Raw genomic sequence first — 20,259 nt, 5'->3', positions numbered from 1 at the left:
AGAGAAACTGAAAAAATAAAACTTCAAAAAGAATGGAGCTCATTTATTTTGAGTTGACTGATGCATCAGTACGTGAATCAAAGTAAACGAATGTAAAAATACCCATTCAAATCGATCAGTTTTCAACTAGAGAGATTGAGATGTGTCGTATCTGTCTCAAGCCTCCATAACTGTTTATGTTACACCTCCACATCTGCAATGAAAGGTGGTGGAGCTAGAGCGGTGTTAGTCAAACCATGAGACATACCTATAATCGGTCTTCTCACAAAAACATCTGTAGCTTCTGAACCGTTTGACCTACAAATTCGTATGACCACTCCCTGGAAAGGGGAGACCCTCACGAACACGGTGGTGTTCTCAATTTATCTCTACGTCCCCACAAGTGTCAGGGGACCCGTCTGAAGTCGGAACCCTTTATGTGCCAACTTCTGTTTGTAGAATCCAAAATCTTTGGGCAACAAACTAATGTGACCCCACTTGTCACAATGTTCTCAGTTTTGCCCTACGTTCCCCACAAGTGTCACGGGACTAATCTGAAGGTAACAGGTACTGATTAAAATGATAGATTTTTTAACCAGGGACCTCTCGCACCCTAAGCCATAATCGTACACTAACACCAACGATCCGTTTGGTCAAATAATTTTCACTTTCCACAAAAATGACGGTCAGGATATGAATCGATGTCTCCATGTTGCTAGCGAGCTTCACATAGCATTGGTGGTATAGTGGTGAGCATAGCTGCCTTCCAAGCAGTTGACCCGGGTTCGATTCCCGGCCAATGCAGAGCATGACATATTCACTAGTTTTAGGGGCTGGGTGTAATTTCAAGTGTATTACATTGGAATCAATCTTCGTGGAAGTCCGATTTGCTCTTACTTTTTGCAGGTTTTCTAAATGAAGTGCGACATTGAGCCAACTAGTGAATATCACAATAGATTAGCTGTCCATCGCCTAAACCATTCAGCCACCTCGTCCTGCGCCCAAGAGGTGGCTGTTTGCGACCAGTGGCCTGAGATCTGCCTGTCTGAGCTTGTTAAAAGATCTGCAAAAGGGCTCATCCGGGATTTGAACCCGGGACCTCTCACACCCTAAGCGAGAATCATACCCCTAGACCAACGAGCCTTACACAATAACAAAATAGTTTTGCTTTCTGCGGCAATGACAATGAGGATATCCATTGTTCTTGTCCATGGTGCTTGGAAAGATTGAACCTCATGTGAGTGTTTGTGCTATACTTGTGAGCATAGCAGTCTTCCAAACTGTTGACCAGGCTTCAGTTCAAATCTTTTGTATTTCATCTGCTGTGTTTTTCACATTCTGTCTTCTTAAGCCGCGACAGCAAACTGATGATGAGTGTTGACAAATGAATATTGAGCAAAATGAGATCAATTAATATTTTAAAAGAGAAACTGAAAAAATAAAACTTCAAAAAGAATGGAGCTCATTTATTTTGAGTTGACTGATGCATCAGTACGTGAATCAAAGTAAACGAATGTAAAAAATACCCATTCAAATCGATCAGTTTTCAACTAGAGAGATTGAGATGTGTCGTATCTGTCTCAAGCCTCCATAACTGTTTATGTTACACCTCCACATCTGCAATGAAAGGTGGTGGAGCTAGAGCGGTGTTAGTCAAACCATGAGACATACCTATAATCGGTCTTCTCACAAAAACATCTGTAGCTTCTGAACCGTTTGACCTACAAATTCGTATGACCACTCCCTGGAAAGGGGAGACCCTCACGAACACGGTGGTGTTCTCAATTTATCTCTACGTCCCCCACAAGTGTCAGGGGACCCGTCTGAAGTCGGAACCCTTTATGTGCCAACTTCTGTTTGTAGAATCCAAAATCTTTGGGCAACAAACTAATGTGACCCCACTTGTCACAATGTTCTCAGTTTTGCCCTACGTTCCCCACAAGTGTCACGGGACTAATCTGAAGGTAACAGGTACTGATTAAAATGATAGATTTTTTAACCAGGGACCTCTCGCACCCTAAGCCATAATCGTACACTAACACCAACGATCCGTTTGGTCAAATAATTTTCACTTTCCACAAAAATGACGGTCAGGATATGAATCGATGTCTCCATGTTGCTAGCGAGCTTCACATAGCATTGGTGGTATAGTGGTGAGCATAGCTGCCTTCCAAGCAGTTGACCCGGGTTCGATTCCCGGCCAATGCAGAGCATGACATATTCACTAGTTTTAGGGGCTGGGTGTAATTTCAAGTCTATTACATTGGAATCAATCTTCGTGGAAGTCCGATTTGCTCTTACTTTTTGCAGGTTTTCTAAATGAAGTGCGACATTGAGCCAACTAGTGAATATCACAATAGATTAGCTGTCCATCGCCTAAACCATTCAGCCACCTCGTCCTGCGCCCAAGAGGTGGCTGTTTGCGACCAGTGGCCTGAGATCTGCCTGTCTGAGCTTGTTAAAAGATCTGCAAAAGGGCTCATCCGGGATTTGAACCCGGGACCTCTCGCACCCTAAGCGAGAATCATACCCCTAGACCAACGAGCCTTACACAATAACAAAATAGTTTTGCTTTCTGCGGCAATGACAATGAGGATATCCATTGTTCTTGTCCATGGTGCTTGGAAAGATTGAACCTCATGTGAGTGTTTGTGCTATACTTGTGAGCATAGCAGTCTTCCAAACTGTTGACCAGGCTTCAGTTCAAATCTTTTGTATTTCATCTGCTGTGTTTTTCACATTCTGTCTTCTTAAGCCGCGACAGCAAACTGATGATGAGTGTTGACAAATGAATATTGAGCAAAATGAGATCAATTAATATTTTAAAAGAGAAACTGAAAAAATAAAACTTCAAAAAGAATGGAGCTCATTTATTTTGAGTTGACTGATGCATCAGTACGTGAATCAAAGTAAACGAATGTAAAAAATACCCATTCAAATCGATCAGTTTTCAACTAGAGAGATTGAGATGTGTCGTATCTGTCTCAAGCCTCCATAACTGTTTATGTTACACCTCCACATCTGCAATGAAAGGTGGTGGAGCTAGAGCGGTGTTAGTCAAACCATGAGACATACCTATAATCGGTCTTCTCACAAAAACATCTGTAGCTTCTGAACCGTTTGACCTACAAATTCGTATGACCACTCCCTGGAAAGGGGAGACCCTCACGAACACGGTGGTGTTCTCAATTTATCTCTACGTCCCCCACAAGTGTCAGGGGACCCGTCTGAAGTCGGAACCCTTTATGTGCCAACTTCTGTTTGTAGAATCCAAAATCTTTGGGCAACAAACTAATGTGACCCCACTTGTCACAATGTTCTCAGTTTTGCCCTACGTTCCCCACAAGTGTCACGGGACTAATCTGAAGGTAACAGGTACTGATTAAAATGATAGATTTTTTAACCAGGGACCTCTCGCACCCTAAGCCATAATCGTACACTAACACCAACGATCCGTTTGGTCAAATAATTTTCACTTTCCACAAAAATGACGGTCAGGATATGAATCGATGTCTCCATGTTGCTAGCGAGCTTCACATAGCATTGGTGGTATAGTGGTGAGCATAGCTGCCTTCCAAGCAGTTGACCCGGGTTCGATTCCCGGCCAATGCAGAGCATGACATATTCACTAGTTTTAGGGGCTGGGTGTAATTTCAAGTCTATTACATTGGAATCAATCTTCGTGGAAGTCCGATTTGCTCTTACTTTTTGCAGGTTTTCTAAATGAAGTGCGACATTGAGCCAACTAGTGAATATCACAATAGATTAGCTGTCCATCGCCTAAACCATTCAGCCACCTCGTCCTGCGCCCAAGAGGTGGCTGTTTGCGACTCAGTGGCCTGAGATCTGCCTGTCTGAGCTTGTTAAAAGATCTGCAAAAGGGCTCATCCGGGATTTGAACCCGGGACCTCTCGCACCCTAAGCGAGAATCATACCCCTAGACCAACGAGCCTTACACAATAACAAAATAGTTTTGCTTTCTGCGGCAATGACAATGAGGATATCCATTGTTCTTGTCCATGGTGCTTGGAAAGATTGAACCTCATGTGAGTGTTTGTGCTATACTTGTGAGCATAGCAGTCTTCCAAACTGTTGACCAGGCTTCAGTTCAAATCTTTTGTATTTCATCTGCTGTGTTTTTCACATTCTGTCTTCTTAAGCCGCGACAGCAAACTGATGATGAGTGTTGACAAATGAATATTGAGCAAAATGAGATCAATTAATATTTTAAAAGAGAAACTGAAAAAATAAAACTTCAAAAAGAATGGAGCTCATTTATTTTGAGTTGACTGATGCATCAGTACGTGAATCAAAGTAAACGAATGTAAAAAATACCCATTCAAATCGATCAGTTTTCAACTAGAGAGATTGAGATGTGTCGTATCTGTCTCAAGCCTCCATAACTGTTTATGTTACACCTCCACATCTGCAATGAAAGGTGGTGGAGCTAGAGCGGTGTTAGTCAAACCATGAGACATACCTATAATCGGTCTTCTCACAAAAACATCTGTAGCTTCTGAACCGTTTGACCTACAAATTCGTATGACCACTCCCTGGAAAGGGGAGACCCTCACGAACACGGTGGTGTTCTCAATTTATCTCTACGTCCCCCACAAGTGTCAGGGGACCCGTCTGAAGTCGGAACCCTTTATGTGCCAACTTCTGTTTGTAGAATCCAAAATCTTTGGGCAACAAACTAATGTGACCCCACTTGTCACAATGTTCTCAGTTTTGCCCTACGTTCCCCACAAGTGTCACGGGACTAATCTGAAGGTAACAGGTACTGATTAAAATGATAGATTTTTTAACCAGGGACCTCTCGCACCCTAAGCCATAATCGTACACTAACACCAACGATCCGTTTGGTCAAATAATTTTCACTTTCCACAAAAATGACGGTCAGGATATGAATCGATGTCTCCATGTTGCTAGCGAGCTTCACATAGCATTGGTGGTATAGTGGTGAGCATAGCTGCCTTCCAAGCAGTTGACCCGGGTTCGATTCCCGGCCAATGCAGAGCATGACATATTCACTAGTTTTAGGGGCTGGGTGTAATTTCAAGTCTATTACATTGGAATCAATCTTCGTGGAAGTCCGATTTGCTCTTACTTTTTGCAGGTTTTCTAAATGAAGTGCGACATTGAGCCAACTAGTGAATATCACAATAGATTAGCTGTCCATCGCCTAAACCATTCAGCCACCTCGTCCTGCGCCCAAGAGGTGGCTGTTTGCGACTCAGTGGCCTGAGATCTGCCTGTCTGAGCTTGTTAAAAGATCTGCAAAAGGGCTCATCCGGGATTTGAACCCGGGACCTCTCGCACCCTAAGCGAGAATCATACCCCTAGACCAACGAGCCTTACACAATAACAAAATAGTTTTGCTTTCTGCGGCAATGACAATGAGGATATCCATTGTTCTTGTCCATGGTGCTTGGAAAGATTGAACCTCATGTGAGTGTTTGTGCTATACTTGTGAGCATAGCAGTCTTCCAAACTGTTGACCAGGCTTCAGTTCAAATCTTTTGTATTTCATCTGCTGTGTTTTTCACATTCTGTCTTCTTAAGCCGCGACAGCAAACTGATGATGAGTGTTGACAAATGAATATTGAGCAAAATGAGATCAATTAATATTTTAAAAGAGAAACTGAAAAATAAAACTTCAAAAAGAATGGAGCTCATTTATTTTGAGTTGACTGATGCATCAGTACGTGAATCAAAGTAAACGAATGTAAAAAATACCCATTCAAATCGATCAGTTTTCAACTAGAGAGATTGAGATGTGTCGTATCTGTCTCAAGCCTCCATAACTGTTTATGTTACACCTCCACATCTGCAATGAAAGGTGGTGGAGCTAGAGCGGTGTTAGTCAAACCATGAGACATACCTATAATCGGTCTTCTCACAAAAACATCTGTAGCTTCTGAACCGTTTGACCTACAAATTCGTATGACCACTCCCTGGAAAGGGGAGACCCTCACGAACACGGTGGTGTTCCCAATTTATCTCTACGTCCCCCACAAGTGTCAGGGGACCCGTCTGAAGTCGGAACCCTTTATGTGCCAACTTCTGTTTGTAGAATCCAAAATCTTTGGGCAACAAACTAATGTGACCCCACTTGTCACAATGTTCTCAGTTTTGCCCTACGTTCCCCACAAGTGTCACGGGACTAATCTGAAGGTAACAGGTACTGATTAAAATGATAGATTTTTTAACCAGGGACCTCTCGCACCCTAAGCCATAATCGTACACTAACACCAACGATCCGTTTGGTCAAATAATTTTCACTTTCCACAAAAATGACGGTCAGGATATGAATCGATGTCTCCATGTTGCTAGCGAGCTTCACATAGCATTGGTGGTATAGTGGTGAGCATAGCTGCCTTCCAAGCAGTTGACCCGGGTTCGATTCCCGGCCAATGCAGAGCATGACATATTCACTAGTTTTAGGGGCTGGGTGTAATTTCAAGTCTATTACATTGGAATCAATCTTCGTGGAAGTCCGATTTGCTCTTACTTTTTGCAGGTTTTCTAAATGAAGTGCGACATTGAGCCAACTAGTGAATATCACAATAGATTAGCTGTCCATCGCCTAAACCATTCAGCCACCTCGTCCTGCGCCCAAGAGGTGGCTGTTTGCGACTCAGTGGCCTGAGATCTGCCTGTCTGAGCTTGTTAAAAGATCTGCAAAAGGGCTCATCCGGGATTTGAACCCGGGACCTCTCGCACCCTAAGCGAGAATCATACCCCTAGACCAACGAGCCTTACACAATAACAAAATAGTTTTGCTTTCTGCGGCAATGACAATGAGGATATCCATTGTTCTTGTCCATGGTGCTTGGAAAGATTGAACCTCATGTGAGTGTTTGTGCTATACTTGTGAGCATAGCAGTCTTCCAAACTGTTGACCAGGCTTCAGTTCAAATCTTTTGTATTTCATCTGCTGTGTTTTTCACATTCTGTCTTCTTAAGCCGCGACAGCAAACTGATGATGAGTGTTGACAAATGAATATTGAGCAAAATGAGATCAATTAATATTTTAAAAGAGAAACTGAAAAAATAAAACTTCAAAAAGAATGGAGCTCATTTATTTTGAGTTGACTGATGCATCAGTACGTGAATCAAAGTAAACGAATGTAAAAAATACCCATTCAAATCGATCAGTTTTCAACTAGAGAGATTGAGATGTGTCGTATCTGTCTCAAGCCTCCATAACTGTTTATGTTACACCTCCACATCTGCAATGAAAGGTGGTGGAGCTAGAGCGGTGTTAGTCAAACCATGAGACATACCTATAATCGGTCTTCTCACAAAAACATCTGTAGCTTCTGAACCGTTTGACCTACAAATTCGTATGACCACTCCCTGGAAAGGGGAGACCCTCACGAACACGGTGGTGTTCCCAATTTATCTCTACGTCCCCCACAAGTGTCAGGGGACCCGTCTGAAGTCGGAACCCTTTATGTGCCAACTTCTGTTTGTAGAATCCAAAATCTTTGGGCAACAAACTAATGTGACCCCACTTGTCACAATGTTCTCAGTTTTGCCCTACGTTCCCCACAAGTGTCACGGGACTAATCTGAAGGTAACAGGTACTGATTAAAATGATAGATTTTTTAACCAGGGACCTCTCGCACCCTAAGCCATAATCGTACACTCAACACCAACGATCCGTTTGGTCAAATAATTTTCACTTTCCACAAAAATGACGGTCAGGATATGAATCGATGTCTCCATGTTGCTAGCGAGCTTCACATAGCATTGGTGGTATAGTGGTGAGCATAGCTGCCTTCCAAGCAGTTGACCCGGGTTCGATTCCCGGCCAATGCAGAGCATGACATATTCACTAGTTTTAGGGGCTGGGTGTAATTTCAAGTCTATTACATTGGAATCAATCTTCGTGGAAGTCCGATTTGCTCTTACTTTTTGCAGGTTTTCTAAATGAAGTGCGACATTGAGCCAACTAGTGAATATCACAATAGATTAGCTGTCCATCGCCTAAACCATTCAGCCACCTCGTCCTGCGCCCAAGAGGTGGCTGTTTGCGACTCAGTGGCCTGAGATCTGCCTGTCTGAGCTTGTTAAAAGATCTGCAAAAGGGCTCATCCGGGATTTGAACCCGGGACCTCTCGCACCCTAAGCGAGAATCATACCCCTAGACCAACGAGCCTTACACAATAACAAAATAGTTTTGCTTTCTGCGGCAATGACAATGAGGATATCCATTGTTCTTGTCCATGGTGCTTGGAAAGATTGAACCTCATGTGAGTGTTTGTGCTATACTTGTGAGCATAGCAGTCTTCCAAACTGTTGACCAGGCTTCAGTTCAAATCTTTTGTATTTCATCTGCTGTGTTTTTCACATTCTGTCTTCTTAAGCCGCGACAGCAAACTGATGATGAGTGTTGACAAATGAATATTGAGCAAAATGAGATCAATTAATATTTTAAAAGAGAAACTGAAAAAATAAAACTTCAAAAAGAATGGAGCTCATTTATTTTGAGTTGACTGATGCATCAGTACGTGAATCAAAGTAAACGAATGTAAAAAATACCCATTCAAATCGATCAGTTTTCAACTAGAGAGATTGAGATGTGTCGTATCTGTCTCAAGCCTCCATAACTGTTTATGTTACACCTCCACATCTGCAATGAAAGGTGGTGGAGCTAGAGCGGTGTTAGTCAAACCATGAGACATACCTATAATCGGTCTTCTCACAAAAACATCTGTAGCTTCTGAACCGTTTGACCTACAAATTCGTATGACCACTCCCTGGAAAGGGGAGACCCTCACGAACACGGTGGTGTTCCCAATTTATCTCTACGTCCCCCACAAGTGTCAGGGGACCCGTCTGAAGTCGGAACCCTTTATGTGCCAACTTCTGTTTGTAGAATCCAAAATCTTTGGGCAACAAACTAATGTGACCCCACTTGTCACAATGTTCTCAGTTTTGCCCTACGTTCCCCACAAGTGTCACGGGACTAATCTGAAGGTAACAGGTACTGATTAAAATGATAGATTTTTTAACCAGGGACCTCTCGCACCCTAAGCCATAATCGTACACTAACACCAACGATCCGTTTGGTCAAATAATTTTCACTTTCCACAAAAATGACGGTCAGGATATGAATCGATGTCTCCATGTTGCTAGCGAGCTTCACATAGCATTGGTGGTATAGTGGTGAGCATAGCTGCCTTCCAAGCAGTTGACCCGGGTTCGATTCCCGGCCAATGCAGAGCATGACATATTCACTAGTTTTAGGGGCTGGGTGTAATTTCAAGTCTATTACATTGGAATCAATCTTCGTGGAAGTCCGATTTGCTCTTACTTTTTGCAGGTTTTCTAAATGAAGTGCGACATTGAGCCAACTAGTGAATATCACAATAGATTAGCTGTCCATCGCCTAAACCATTCAGCCACCTCGTCCTGCGCCCAAGAGGTGGCTGTTTGCGACCAGTGGCCTGAGATCTGCCTGTCTGAGCTTGTTAAAAGATCTGCAAAAGGGCTCATCCGGGATTTGAACCCGGGACCTCTCGCACCCTAAGCGAGAATCATACCCCTAGACCAACGAGCCTTACACAATAACAAAATAGTTTTGCTTTCTGCGGCAATGACAATGAGGATATCCATTGTTCTTGTCCATGGTGCTTGGAAAGATTGAACCTCATGTGAGTGTTTGTGCTATACTTGTGAGCATAGCAGTCTTCCAAACTGTTGACCAGGCTTCAGTTCAAATCTTTTGTATTTCATCTGCTGTGTTTTTCACATTCTGTCTTCTTAAGCCGCGACAGCAAACTGATGATGAGTGTTGACAAATGAATATTGAGCAAAATGAGATCAATTAATATTTTAAAAGAGAAACTGAAAAAATAAAACTTCAAAAAGAATGGAGCTCATTTATTTTGAGTTGACTGATGCATCAGTACGTGAATCAAAGTAAACGAATGTAAAAAATACCCATTCAAATCGATCAGTTTTCAACTAGAGAGATTGAGATGTGTCGTATCTGTCTCAAGCCTCCATAACTGTTTATGTTACACCTCCACATCTGCAATGAAAGGTGGTGGAGCTAGAGCGGTGTTAGTCAAACCATGAGACATACCTATAATCGGTCTTCTCACAAAAACATCTGTAGCTTCTGGAACCGTTTGACCTACAAATTCGTATGACCACTCCCTGGAAAGGGGAGACCCTCACGAACACGGTGGTGTTCCCAATTTATCTCTACGTCCCCCACAAGTGTCAGGGGACCCGTCTGAAGTCGGAACCCTTTATGTGCCAACTTCTGTTTGTAGAATCCAAAATCTTTGGGCAACAAACTAATGTGACCCCACTTGTCACAATGTTCTCAGTTTTGCCCTACGTTCCCCACAAGTGTCACGGGACTAATCTGAAGGTAACAGGTACTGATTAAAATGATAGATTTTTTAACCAGGGACCTCTCGCACCCTAAGCCATAATCGTACACTAACACCAACGATCCGTTTGGTCAAATAATTTTCACTTTCCACAAAAATGACGGTCAGGATATGAATCGATGTCTCCATGTTGCTAGCGAGCTTCACATAGCATTGGTGGTATAGTGGTGAGCATAGCTGCCTTCCAAGCAGTTGACCCGGGTTCGATTCCCGGCCAATGCAGAGCATGACATATTCACTAGTTTTAGGGGCTGGGTGTAATTTCAAGTCTATTACATTGGAATCAATCTTCGTGGAAGTCCGATTTGCTCTTACTTTTTGCAGGTTTTCTAAATGAAGTGCGACATTGAGCCAACTAGTGAATATCACAATAGATTAGCTGTCCATCGCCTAAACCATTCAGCCACCTCGTCCTGCGCCCAAGAGGTGGCTGTTTGCGACTCAGTGGCCTGAGATCTGCCTGTCTGAGCTTGTTAAAAGATCTGCAAAAGGGCTCATCCGGGATTTGAACCCGGGACCTCTCGCACCCTAAGCGAGAATCATACCCCTAGACCAACGAGCCTTACACAATAACAAAATAGTTTTGCTTTCTGCGGCAATGACAATGAGGATATCCATTGTTCTTGTCCATGGTGCTTGGAAAGATTGAACCTCATGTGAGTGTTTGTGCTATACTTGTGAGCATAGCAGTCTTCCAAACTGTTGACCAGGCTTCAGTTCAAATCTTTTGTATTTCATCTGCTGTGTTTTTCACATTCTGTCTTCTTAAGCCGCGACAGCAAACTGATGATGAGTGTTGACAAATGAATATTGAGCAAAATGAGATCAATTAATATTTTAAAAGAGAAACTGAAAAAATAAAACTTCAAAAAGAATGGAGCTCATTTATTTTGAGTTGACTGATGCATCAGTACGTGAATCAAAGTAAACGAATGTAAAAAATACCCATTCAAATCGATCAGTTTTCAACTAGAGAGATTGAGATGTGTCGTATCTGTCTCAAGCCTCCATAACTGTTTATGTTACACCTCCACATCTGCAATGAAAGGTGGTGGAGCTAGAGCGGTGTTAGTCAAACCATGAGACATACCTATAATCGGTCTTCTCACAAAAACATCTGTAGCTTCTGAACCGTTTGACCTACAAATTCGTATGACCACTCCCTGGAAAGGGGAGACCCTCACGAACACGGTGGTGTTCTCAATTTATCTCTACGTCCCCCACAAGTGTCAGGGGACCCGTCTGAAGTCGGAACCCTTTATGTGCCAACTTCTGTTTGTAGAATCCAAAATCTTTGGGCAACAAACTAATGTGACCCCACTTGTCACAATGTTCTCAGTTTTGCCCTACGTTCCCCACAAGTGTCACGGGACTAATCTGAAGGTAACAGGTACTGATTAAAATGATAGATTTTTTAACCAGGGACCTCTCGCACCCTAAGCCATAATCGTACACTCAACACCAACGATCCGTTTGGTCAAATAATTTTCACTTTCCACAAAAATGACGGTCAGGATATGAATCGATGTCTCCATGTTGCTAGCGAGCTTCACATAGCATTGGTGGTATAGTGGTGAGCATAGCTGCCTTCCAAGCAGTTGACCCGGGTTCGATTCCCGGCCAATGCAGAGCATGACATATTCACTAGTTTTAGGGGCTGGGTGTAATTTCAAGTCTATTACATTGGAATCAATCTTCGTGGAAGTCACGATTTGCTCTTACTTTTTGCAGGTTTTCTAAATGAAGTGCGACATTGAGCCAACTAGTGAATATCACAATAGATTAGCTGTCCATCGCCTAAACCATTCAGCCACCTCGTCCTGCGCCCAAGAGGTGGCTGTTTGCGACCAGTGGCCTGAGATCTGCCTGTCTGAGCTTGTTAAAAGATCTGCAAAAGGGCTCATCCGGGATTTGAACCCGGGACCTCTCGCACCCTAAGCGAGAATCATACCCCTAGACCAACGAGCCTTACACAATAACAAAATAGTTTTGCTTTCTGCGGCAATGACAATGAGGATATCCATTGTTCTTGTCCATGGTGCTTGGAAAGATTGAACCTCATGTGAGTGTTTGTGCTATACTTGTGAGCATAGCAGTCTTCCAAACTGTTGACCAGGCTTCAGTTCAAATCTTTTGTATTTCATCTGCTGTGTTTTTCACATTCTGTCTTCTTAAGCCGCGACAGCAAACTGATGATGAGTGTTGACAAATGAATATTGAGCAAAATGAGATCAATTAATATTTTAAAAGAGAAACTGAAAAAATAAAACTTCAAAAAGAATGGAGCTCATTTATTTTGAGTTGACTGATGCATCAGTACGTGAATCAAAGTAAACGAATGTAAAAAATACCCATTCAAATCGATCAGTTTTCAACTAGAGAGATTGAGATGTGTCGTATCTGTCTCAAGCCTCCATAACTGTTTATGTTACACCTCCACATCTGCAATGAAAGGTGGTGGAGCTAGAGCGGTGTTAGTCAAACCATGAGACATACCTATAATCGGTCTTCTCACAAAAACATCTGTAGCTTCTGAACCGTTTGACCTACAAATTCGTATGACCACTCCCTGGAAAGGGGAGACCCTCACGAACACGGTGGTGTTCTCAATTTATCTCTACGTCCCCCACAAGTGTCAGGGGACCCGTCTGAAGTCGGAACCCTTTATGTGCCAACTTCTGTTTGTAGAATCCAAAATCTTTGGGCAACAAACTAATGTGACCCCACTTGTCACAATGTTCTCAGTTTTGCCCTACGTTCCCCACAAGTGTCACGGGACTAATCTGAAGGTAACAGGTACTGATTAAAATGATAGATTTTTTAACCAGGGACCTCTCGCACCCTAAGCCATAATCGTACACTAACACCAACGATCCGTTTGGTCAAATAATTTTCACTTTCCACAAAAATGACGGTCAGGATATGAATCGATGTCTCCATGTTGCTAGCGAGCTTCACATAGCATTGGTGGTATAGTGGTGAGCATAGCTGCCTTCCAAGCAGTTGACCCGGGTTCGATTCCCGGCCAATGCAGAGCATGACATATTCACTAGTTTTAGGGGCTGGGTGTAATTTCAAGTCTATTACATTGGAATCAATCTTCGTGGAAGTACGATTTGCTCTTACTTTTTGCAGGTTTTCTAAATGAAGTGCGACATTGAGCCAACTAGTGAATATCACAATAGATTAGCTGTCCATCGCCTAAACCATTCAGCCACCTCGTCCTGCGCCCAAGAGGTGGCTGTTTGCGACCAGTGGCCTGAGATCTGCCTGTCTGAGCTTGTTAAAAGATCTGCAAAAGGGCTCATCCGGGATTTGAACCCGGGACCTCTCGCACCCTAAGCGAGAATCATACCCCTAGACCAACGAGCCTTACACAATAACAAAATAGTTTTGCTTTCTGCGGCAATGACAATGAGGATATCCATTGTTCTTGTCCATGGTGCTTGGAAAGATTGAACCTCATGTGAGTGTTTGTGCTATACTTGTGAGCATAGCAGTCTTCCAAACTGTTGACCAGGCTTCAGTTCAAATCTTTTGTATTTCATCTGCTGTGTTTTTCACATTCTGTCTTCTTAAGCCGCGACAGCAAACTGATGATGAGTGTTGACAAATGAATATTGAGCAAAATGAGATCAATTAATATTTTAAAAGAGAAACTGAAAAAATAAAACTTCAAAAAGAATGGAGCTCATTTATTTTGAGTTGACTGATGCATCAGTACGTGAATCAAAGTAAACGAATGTAAAAAATACCCATTCAAATCGATCAGTTTTCAACTAGAGAGATTGAGATGTGTCGTATCTGTCTCAAGCCTCCATAACTGTTTATGTTACACCTCCACATCTGCAATGAAAGGTGGTGGAGCTAGAGCGGTGTTAGTCAAACCATGAGACATACCTATAATCGGTCTTCTCACAAAAACATCTGTAGCTTCTGAACCGTTTGACCTACAAATTCGTATGACCACTCCCTGGAAAGGGGAGACCCTCACGAACACGGTGGTGTTCCCAATTTATCTCTACGTCCCCCACAAGTGTCAGGGGACCCGTCTGAAGTCGGAACCCTTTATGTGCCAACTTCTGTTTGTAGAATCCAAAATCTTTGGGCAACAAACTAATGTGACCCCACTTGTCACAATGTTCTCAGTTTTGCCCTACGTTCCCCACAAGTGTCACGGGACTAATCTGAAGGTAACAGGTACTGATTAAAATGATAGATTTTTTAACCAGGGACCTCTCGCACCCTAAGCCATAATCGTACACTCAACACCAACGATCCGTTTGGTCAAATAATTTTCACTTTCCACAAAAATGACGGTCAGGATATGAATCGATGTCTCCATGTTGCTAGCGAGCTTCACATAGCATTGGTGGTATAGTGGTGAGCATAGCTGCCTTCCAAGCAGTTGACCCGGGTTCGATTCCCGGCCAATGCAGAGCATGACATATTCACTAGTTTTAGGGGCTGGGTGTAATTTCAAGTCTATTACATTGGAATCAATCTTCGTGGAAGTCCGATTTGCTCTTACTTTTTGCAGGTTTTCTAAATGAAGTGCGACATTGAGCCAACTAGTGAATATCACAATAGATTAGCTGTCCATCGCCTAAACCATTCAGCCACCTCGTCCTGCGCCCAAGAGGTGGCTGTTTGCGACCAGTGGCCTGAGATCTGCCTGTCTGAGCTTGTTAAAAGATCTGCAAAAGGGCTCATCCGGGATTTGAACCCGGGACCTCTCGCACCCTAAGCGAGAATCATACCCCTAGACCAACGAGCCTTACACAATAACAAAATAGTTTTGCTTTCTGCGGCAATGACAATGAGGATATCCATTGTTCTTGTCCATGGTGCTTGGAAAGATTGAACCTCATGTGAGTGTTTGTGCTATACTTGTGAGCATAGCAGTCTTCCAAACTGTTGACCAGGCTTCAGTTCAAATCTTTTGTATTTCATCTGCTGTGTTTTTCACATTCTGTCTTCTTAAGCCGCGACAGCAAACTGATGATGAGTGTTGACAAATGAATATTGAGCAAAATGAGATCAATTAATATTTTAAAAGAGAAACTGAAAAAATAAAACTTCAAAAAGAATGGAGCTCATTTATTTTGAGTTGACTGATGCATCAGTACGTGAATCAAAGTAAACGAATGTAAAAAATACCCATTCAAATCGATCAGTTTTCAACTAGAGAGATTGAGATGTGTCGTATCTGTCTCAAGCCTCCATAACTGTTTATGTTACACCTCCACATCTGCAATGAAAGGTGGTGGAGCTAGAGCGGTGTTAGTCAAACCATGAGACATACCTATAATCGGTCTTCTCACAAAAACATCTGTAGCTTCTGAACCGTTTGACCTACAAATTCGTATGACCACTCCCTGGAAAGGGGAGACCCTCACGAACACGGTGGTGTTCCCAATTTATCTCTACGTCCCCCACAAGTGTCAGGGGACCCGTCTGAAGTCGGAACCCTTTATGTGCCAACTTCTGTTTGTAGAATCCAAAATCTTTGGGCAACAAACTAATGTGACCCCACTTGTCACAATGTTCTCAGTTTTGCCCTACGTTCCCCACAAGTGTCACGGGACTAATCTGAAGGTAACAGGTACTGATTAAAATGATAGATTTTTTAACCAGGGACCTCTCGCACCCTAAGCCATAATCGTACACCAACACCAACGATCCGTTTGGTCAAATAATTTTCACTTTCCACAAAAATGACGGTCAGGATATGAATCGATGTCTCCATGTTGCTAGCGAGCTTCACATAGCATTGGTGGTATAGTGGTGAGCATAGCTGCCTTCCAAGCAGTTGACCCGGGTTCGATTCCCGGCCAATGCAGAGCATGACATATTCACTAGTTTTAGGGGCTGGGTGTAATTTCAAGTCTATTACATTGGAATCAATCTTCGTGGAAGTCACGATTTGCTCTTACTTTTTGCAGGTTTTCTAAATGAAGTGCGACATTGAGCCAACTAGTGAATATCACAATAGATTAGCTGTCCATCGCCTAAACCATTCAGCCACCTCGTCCTGCGCCCAAGAGGTGGCTGTTTGCGACTCAGTGGCCTGAGATCTGCCTGTCTGAGCTTGTTAAAAGATCTGCAAAAGGGCTCATCCGGGATTTGAACCCGGGACCTCTCGCACCCTAAGCGAGAATCATACCCCTAGACCAACGAGCCTTACACAATAACAAAATAGTTTTGCTTTCTGCGGCAATGACAATGAGGATATCCATTGTTCTTGTCCATGGTGCTTGGAAAGATTGAACCTCATGTGAGTGTTTGTGCTATACTTGTGAGCATAGCAGTCTTCCAAACTGTTGACCAGGCTTCAGTTCAAATCTTTTGTATTTCATCTGCTGTGTTTTTCACATTCTGTCTTCTTAAGCCGCGACAGCAAACTGATGATGAGTGTTGACAAATGAATATTGAGCAAAATGAGATCAATTAATATTTTAAAAGAGAAACTGAAAAAATAAAACTTCAAAAAGAATGGAGCTCATTTATTTTGAGTTGACTGATGCATCAGTACGTGAATCAAAGTAAACGAATGTAAAAAATACCCATTCAAATCGATCAGTTTTCAACTAGAGAGATTGAGATGTGTCGTATCTGTCTCAAGCCTCCATAACTGTTTATGTTACACCTCCACATCTGCAATGAAAGGTGGTGGAGCTAGAGCGGTGTTAGTCAAACCATGAGACATACCTATAATCGGTCTTCTCACAAAAACATCTGTAGCTTCTGAACCGTTTGACCTACAAATTCGTATGACCACTCCCTGGAAAGGGGAGACCCTCACGAACACGGTGGTGTTCTCAATTTATCTCTACGTCCCCCACAAGTGTCAGGGGACCCGTCTGAAGTCGGAACCCTTTATGTGCCAACTTCTGTTTGTAGAATCCAAAATCTTTGGGCAACAAACTAATGTGACCCCACTTGTCACAATGTTCTCAGTTTTGCCCTACGTTCCCCACAAGTGTCACGGGACTAATCTGAAGGTAACAGGTACTGATTAAAATGATAGATTTTTTAACCAGGGACCTCTCGCACCCTAAGCCATAATCGTACACCTACACCAACGATCCGTTTGGTCAAAGAATTTTCACTTTCCACAAAAATGACGGTCAGGATATGAATCGATGTCTCCATGTTGCTAGCGAGCTTCACATAGCATTGGTGGTATAGTGGTGAGCATAGCTGCCTTCCAAGCAGTTGACCCGGGTTCGATTCCCGGCCAATGCAGAGCATGACATATTCACTAGTTTTAGGGGCTGGGTGTAATTTCAAGTCTATTACATTGGAATCAATCTTCGTGGAAGTCCGATTTGCTCTTACTTTTTGCAGGTTTTCTAAATGAAGTGCGACATTGAGCCAACTAGTGAATATCACAATAGATTAGCTGTCCATCGCCTAAACCATTCAGCCACCTCGTCCTGCGCCCAAGAGGTGGCTGTTTGCGACCAGTGGCCTGAGATCTGCCTGTCTGAGCTTGTTAAAAGATCTGCAAAAGGGCTCATCCGGGATTTGAACCCGGGACCTCTCGCACCCTAAGCGAGAATCATACCCCTAGACCAACGAGCCTTACACAATAACAAAATAGTTTTGCTTTCTGCGGCAATGACAATGAGGATATCCATTGTTCTTGTCCATGGTGCTTGGAAAGATTGAACCTCATGTGAGTGTTTGTGCTATACTTGTGAGCATAGCAGTCTTCCAAACTGTTGACCAGGCTTCAGTTCAAATCTTTTGTATTTCATCTGCTGTGTTTTTCACATTCTGTCTTCTTAAGCCGCGACAGCAAACTGATGATGAGTGTTGACAAATGAATATTGAGCAAAATGAGATCAATTAATATTTTAAAAGAGAAACTGAAAAATAAAACTTCAAAAAGAATGGAGCTCATTTATTTTGAGTTGACTGATGCATCAGTACGTGAATCAAAGTAAACGAATGTAAAAAATACCCATTCAAATCGATCAGTTTTCAACTAGAGAGATTGAGATGTGTCGTATCTGTCTCAAGCCTCCATAACTGTTTATGTTACACCTCCACATCTGCAATGAAAGGTGGTGGAGCTAGAGCGGTGTTAGTCAAACCATGAGACATACCTATAATCGGTCTTCTCACAAAAACATCTGTAGCTTCTGAACCGTTTGACCTACAAATTCGTATGACCACTCCCTGGAAAGGGGAGACCCTCACGAACACGGTGGTGTTCTCAATTTATCTCTACGTCCCCCACAAGTGTCAGGGGACCCGTCTGAAGTCGGAACCCTTTATGTGCCAACTTCTGTTTGTAGAATCCAAAATCTTTGGGCAACAAACTAATGTGACCCCACTTGTCACAATGTTCTCAGTTTTGCCCTACGTTCCCCACAAGTGTCACGGGACTAATCTGAAGGTAACAGGTACTGATTAAAATGATAGATTTTTTAACCAGGGACCTCTCGCACCCTAAGCCATAATCGTACACCAACACCAACGATCCGTTTGGTCAAATAATTTTCACTTTCCACAAAAATGACGGTCAGGATATGAATCGATGTCTCCATGTTGCTAGCGAGCTTCACATAGCATTGGTGGTATAGTGGTGAGCATAGCTGCCTTCCAAGCAGTTGACCCGGGTTCGATTCCCGGCCAATGCAGAGCATGACATATTCACTAGTTTTAGGGGCTGGGTGTAATTTCAAGTCTATTACATTGGAATCAATCTTCGTGGAAGTCCGATTTGCTCTTACTTTTGCAGGTTTTCTAAATGAAGTGCGACATTGAGCCAACTAGTGAATATCACAATAGATTAGCTGTCCATCGCCTAAACCATTCAGCCACCTCGTCCTGCGCCCAAGAGGTGGCTGTTTGCGACCAGTGGCCTGAGATCTGCCTGTCTGAGCTTGTTAAAAGATCTGCAAAAGGGCTCATCCGGGATTTGAACCCGGGACCTCTCGCACCCTAAGCGAGAATCATACCCCTAGACCAACGAGCCTTACACAATAACAAAATAGTTTTGCTTTCTGCGGCAATGACAATGAGGATATCCATTGTTCTTGTCCATGGTGCTTGGAAAGATTGAACCTCATGTGAGTGTTTGTGCTATACTTGTGAGCATAGCAGTCTTCCAAACTGTTGACCAGGCTTCAGTTCAAATCTTTTGTATTTCATCTGCTGTGTTTTTCACATTCTGCTTTAACCTCTATGGGACCGGCCGGGACGAATTCGCCCCACCCACGTAACAGCCACTGCCATCCTGTGGCGCGATTTTCAAAATCTTCAAAATCATATTACTTCAATTTCTCAAACATATGACTATTTTACAGCCATTTAAAGATAAGACTCTCGTTAATCTAACCACACTGTCGATTTCAAAAAGGCTTTACAACGAAAAGCAAAACATTAGATTATGTCAGCAGAGTACCAAGCCAGAAATAATCAGACACCCATTTTTCAAGCCAGCATATAATGTCACCAAAAACCCAGAAGACAGCTAAATGCAGCACTCACCTTTGATGATCTTCATCAGATGACAACCCTTAGGACATTATGTTATACAAACATGCATGTTTTGTTCAATCAAGTTCATATTTATATCAAAAACCAGCTTTTTACATTAGCATGTGACGTTCAGAACTAGCATACCCCCGCAAACTTACGGGAATTCGCTAACATTTTACTAAATTACTCGCGATAAACGTTCACAAAAAGCATAACAATTATTTTAAGAATTATAGATACAGACCTCCCTCTATGCACTCGATATGTCCGATTTTAAAATAGCTTTTGGTGAAAGCACATTTTGCAATATTCTAAGTACATAGCCCAGGCATCACGGGCTCGCTTATTTAGACACCCGGCAAGTTTAGCA

The 20,259-nt window shown here is 42.7% G+C and overlaps 28 non-coding genes across 28 annotated transcripts; 14 read left to right on the top strand and 14 right to left on the bottom strand.

Annotated features, from left to right (window-relative positions):
• The first annotated feature begins 711 nt into the window (after positions 1-711).
• Positions 712-783, top strand: trnag-ucc (transfer RNA glycine (anticodon UCC)). Its single transcript has one exon. It is a non-coding gene; the product is annotated as a tRNA-Gly (tRNA).
• Positions 784-1,050: 267 nt separating this feature from the next.
• Positions 1,051-1,122, bottom strand: trnap-agg (transfer RNA proline (anticodon AGG)). The gene has a single exon. It is a non-coding gene; the product is annotated as a tRNA-Pro (tRNA).
• Positions 1,123-2,115: 993 nt separating this feature from the next.
• Positions 2,116-2,187, top strand: trnag-ucc (transfer RNA glycine (anticodon UCC)). Its single transcript has one exon. It is a non-coding gene; the product is annotated as a tRNA-Gly (tRNA).
• Positions 2,188-2,454: 267 nt separating this feature from the next.
• On the bottom strand, positions 2,455-2,526 carry trnap-agg (transfer RNA proline (anticodon AGG)). Its single transcript has one exon. It is a non-coding gene; the product is annotated as a tRNA-Pro (tRNA).
• Positions 2,527-3,519: 993 nt separating this feature from the next.
• Positions 3,520-3,591, top strand: trnag-ucc (transfer RNA glycine (anticodon UCC)). The gene has a single exon. It is a non-coding gene; the product is annotated as a tRNA-Gly (tRNA).
• A 268-nt stretch (positions 3,592-3,859) lies between these two features.
• trnap-agg (transfer RNA proline (anticodon AGG)) lies at positions 3,860-3,931 on the bottom strand. Its single transcript has one exon. It is a non-coding gene; the product is annotated as a tRNA-Pro (tRNA).
• A 993-nt stretch (positions 3,932-4,924) lies between these two features.
• trnag-ucc (transfer RNA glycine (anticodon UCC)) lies at positions 4,925-4,996 on the top strand. Its single transcript has one exon. It is a non-coding gene; the product is annotated as a tRNA-Gly (tRNA).
• Positions 4,997-5,264: 268 nt separating this feature from the next.
• On the bottom strand, positions 5,265-5,336 carry trnap-agg (transfer RNA proline (anticodon AGG)). Its single transcript has one exon. It is a non-coding gene; the product is annotated as a tRNA-Pro (tRNA).
• A 992-nt stretch (positions 5,337-6,328) lies between these two features.
• Positions 6,329-6,400, top strand: trnag-ucc (transfer RNA glycine (anticodon UCC)). The gene has a single exon. It is a non-coding gene; the product is annotated as a tRNA-Gly (tRNA).
• A 268-nt stretch (positions 6,401-6,668) lies between these two features.
• trnap-agg (transfer RNA proline (anticodon AGG)) lies at positions 6,669-6,740 on the bottom strand. The gene has a single exon. It is a non-coding gene; the product is annotated as a tRNA-Pro (tRNA).
• Positions 6,741-7,734: 994 nt separating this feature from the next.
• trnag-ucc (transfer RNA glycine (anticodon UCC)) lies at positions 7,735-7,806 on the top strand. Its single transcript has one exon. It is a non-coding gene; the product is annotated as a tRNA-Gly (tRNA).
• Positions 7,807-8,074: 268 nt separating this feature from the next.
• Positions 8,075-8,146, bottom strand: trnap-agg (transfer RNA proline (anticodon AGG)). Its single transcript has one exon. It is a non-coding gene; the product is annotated as a tRNA-Pro (tRNA).
• Positions 8,147-9,139: 993 nt separating this feature from the next.
• Positions 9,140-9,211, top strand: trnag-ucc (transfer RNA glycine (anticodon UCC)). The gene has a single exon. It is a non-coding gene; the product is annotated as a tRNA-Gly (tRNA).
• A 267-nt stretch (positions 9,212-9,478) lies between these two features.
• On the bottom strand, positions 9,479-9,550 carry trnap-agg (transfer RNA proline (anticodon AGG)). The gene has a single exon. It is a non-coding gene; the product is annotated as a tRNA-Pro (tRNA).
• A 994-nt stretch (positions 9,551-10,544) lies between these two features.
• On the top strand, positions 10,545-10,616 carry trnag-ucc (transfer RNA glycine (anticodon UCC)). Its single transcript has one exon. It is a non-coding gene; the product is annotated as a tRNA-Gly (tRNA).
• Positions 10,617-10,884: 268 nt separating this feature from the next.
• trnap-agg (transfer RNA proline (anticodon AGG)) lies at positions 10,885-10,956 on the bottom strand. The gene has a single exon. It is a non-coding gene; the product is annotated as a tRNA-Pro (tRNA).
• Positions 10,957-11,950: 994 nt separating this feature from the next.
• Positions 11,951-12,022, top strand: trnag-ucc (transfer RNA glycine (anticodon UCC)). The gene has a single exon. It is a non-coding gene; the product is annotated as a tRNA-Gly (tRNA).
• A 268-nt stretch (positions 12,023-12,290) lies between these two features.
• On the bottom strand, positions 12,291-12,362 carry trnap-agg (transfer RNA proline (anticodon AGG)). The gene has a single exon. It is a non-coding gene; the product is annotated as a tRNA-Pro (tRNA).
• Positions 12,363-13,355: 993 nt separating this feature from the next.
• On the top strand, positions 13,356-13,427 carry trnag-ucc (transfer RNA glycine (anticodon UCC)). The gene has a single exon. It is a non-coding gene; the product is annotated as a tRNA-Gly (tRNA).
• A 267-nt stretch (positions 13,428-13,694) lies between these two features.
• On the bottom strand, positions 13,695-13,766 carry trnap-agg (transfer RNA proline (anticodon AGG)). The gene has a single exon. It is a non-coding gene; the product is annotated as a tRNA-Pro (tRNA).
• Positions 13,767-14,760: 994 nt separating this feature from the next.
• trnag-ucc (transfer RNA glycine (anticodon UCC)) lies at positions 14,761-14,832 on the top strand. Its single transcript has one exon. It is a non-coding gene; the product is annotated as a tRNA-Gly (tRNA).
• A 267-nt stretch (positions 14,833-15,099) lies between these two features.
• Positions 15,100-15,171, bottom strand: trnap-agg (transfer RNA proline (anticodon AGG)). The gene has a single exon. It is a non-coding gene; the product is annotated as a tRNA-Pro (tRNA).
• A 993-nt stretch (positions 15,172-16,164) lies between these two features.
• Positions 16,165-16,236, top strand: trnag-ucc (transfer RNA glycine (anticodon UCC)). The gene has a single exon. It is a non-coding gene; the product is annotated as a tRNA-Gly (tRNA).
• A 269-nt stretch (positions 16,237-16,505) lies between these two features.
• Positions 16,506-16,577, bottom strand: trnap-agg (transfer RNA proline (anticodon AGG)). The gene has a single exon. It is a non-coding gene; the product is annotated as a tRNA-Pro (tRNA).
• A 993-nt stretch (positions 16,578-17,570) lies between these two features.
• On the top strand, positions 17,571-17,642 carry trnag-ucc (transfer RNA glycine (anticodon UCC)). The gene has a single exon. It is a non-coding gene; the product is annotated as a tRNA-Gly (tRNA).
• Positions 17,643-17,909: 267 nt separating this feature from the next.
• Positions 17,910-17,981, bottom strand: trnap-agg (transfer RNA proline (anticodon AGG)). Its single transcript has one exon. It is a non-coding gene; the product is annotated as a tRNA-Pro (tRNA).
• A 992-nt stretch (positions 17,982-18,973) lies between these two features.
• trnag-ucc (transfer RNA glycine (anticodon UCC)) lies at positions 18,974-19,045 on the top strand. Its single transcript has one exon. It is a non-coding gene; the product is annotated as a tRNA-Gly (tRNA).
• A 266-nt stretch (positions 19,046-19,311) lies between these two features.
• trnap-agg (transfer RNA proline (anticodon AGG)) lies at positions 19,312-19,383 on the bottom strand. The gene has a single exon. It is a non-coding gene; the product is annotated as a tRNA-Pro (tRNA).
• Positions 19,384-20,259: the final 876 nt, after the last annotated feature.

Source organism: Salmo salar, unplaced genomic scaffold (genome assembly GCF_905237065.1).
Source record: "Salmo salar unplaced genomic scaffold, Ssal_v3.1, whole genome shotgun sequence".
In the NCBI taxonomy this organism is placed as follows: Eukaryota; Metazoa; Chordata; class Actinopteri; order Salmoniformes; family Salmonidae; genus Salmo; species Salmo salar.
Note: the sequence above shows the minus strand (reverse complement) of the source record. Positions and strands in the feature narration are given on the sequence as shown.